The sequence below is a fragment of the Nestor notabilis genome, unplaced genomic scaffold, assembly GCF_000696875.1.
Source record: "Nestor notabilis isolate BGI_N333 unplaced genomic scaffold, ASM69687v1 scaffold1100, whole genome shotgun sequence".
NCBI lineage: Eukaryota > Metazoa > Chordata > Aves > Psittaciformes > Psittacidae > Nestor > Nestor notabilis.
This window is the reverse complement of record NW_009912230.1, coordinates 121276-122556: the sequence shown is the minus strand read 5'-3', so window position 1 is coordinate 122556 and position 1281 is coordinate 121276. Positions and strand designations below refer to the sequence as shown.

The window sequence follows — 1281 nt, the reverse complement described above, 5'->3', positions numbered from 1 at the left end:
CCCCCCCCCCCCCCCCCCCTTATTCTCTGTTAGCCAAACCCAAACCTGAAAAACAGGTTGACAAATTAAATGGGATGTTTTGTCTCCCATTGTCTAATACATAGAAAACGCAGATCTCCCAGATGCCTGTGTGAGAGCAGATGATTTCACATAGCCCTAGCTGAGAATGTGTCCTTCTCCAATCAAGTATTTATCCACTGGACACAAAAGTAACTCTCCAATGAGCAATGTTAATCCTCACAAACCTTTCCTTAGAAATGGCATCCTGGAAAGTTAATAATGTCATGGTTATTAAAATGACTGAACTGCTCCTTAATCATTAGGCCAAAGATGCTTATTAAAGTAAAAGGTGATTAGATTGCTAGGTGCATAATAATCAGGCCCTAAAATGAATTAAAGTCTAATTTGTTAATTCCCCAAACATGATCTTTGAGTATATAAAAATTGCAGAGTGTTTCTTCATGCTGAAGTCCCTATAATAATATATTAACATTTTCTGGAAGAAAAATCAGTAGTCTGGTGAAATAAAGTATGATGAGTTCAAAAAGTTGTTTTTCACAACAAAAATTGTGCTTAACTCTTCACCCTTTGCCACTGTGATTGATATTTTCTAGTACAACACACTAACAAACACAGTATCACCAGACTGTGTATTCAGAGTTTGACAAATAATCCATTTGGTCTACACAAGCAGATACTTACTTGTATGTATTTACCAAAAAAGAGAGATTTCTGCATGCACATACAGACACACTAGTACACAGAGAAAGAACACTGATGTTTTCTGGGGGAAACATAAAAGACATGGCAAAGATTATACTTAATATTATCTCCAGAGCTTCAAAATGTTCAGATGTGCAGCTGGAATCTGCACTATATTTAGCTTGAGATATTTTTGTGATATTTGCATTTACACTGTTTGGCTGCCACAATGGTGTGGGCAGTGGTACCTCCCTGCAACTAACGCTTCAGGAGAAGATGTGGCCCTGCTGTGAAGGGGAGGGTGTGCATCAGTTGGTGTGGCTGCAGCAGGTGAGCACATGGGGGATCAAGAGATGCCAGAAGGGCACAAAGTCTCTATGTGCCTGATTCCTGGAAATTTGGAAGCATATTCTGAATTTGCAACCCTGAATTAAAACTCAAACACATTTATGTGCTTTTGTGGCACTTGATTTAGGCAGTGCACACAAATGTAAGACAGCCTCTTCCTTCCTGCAGTTGCTTTAGGTATTCAGAGAAACATGGGGTAATAGTTGAACCTGTTAACTAGCTTGGCAGCTG

General features: G+C 39.3%; 1 protein-coding gene across 1 annotated transcript in view; it reads left to right on the top strand.

Annotated features, from left to right (window-relative positions):
• LMX1B (LIM homeobox transcription factor 1, beta) overlaps positions 1-1281 on the top strand; it is a gene marked incomplete at its 5' end in the record, with an annotated part of 8267 nt that overhangs the window by 2479 nt on the left and 4507 nt on the right. The gene's annotated exons all lie outside the window — the stretch shown is intronic.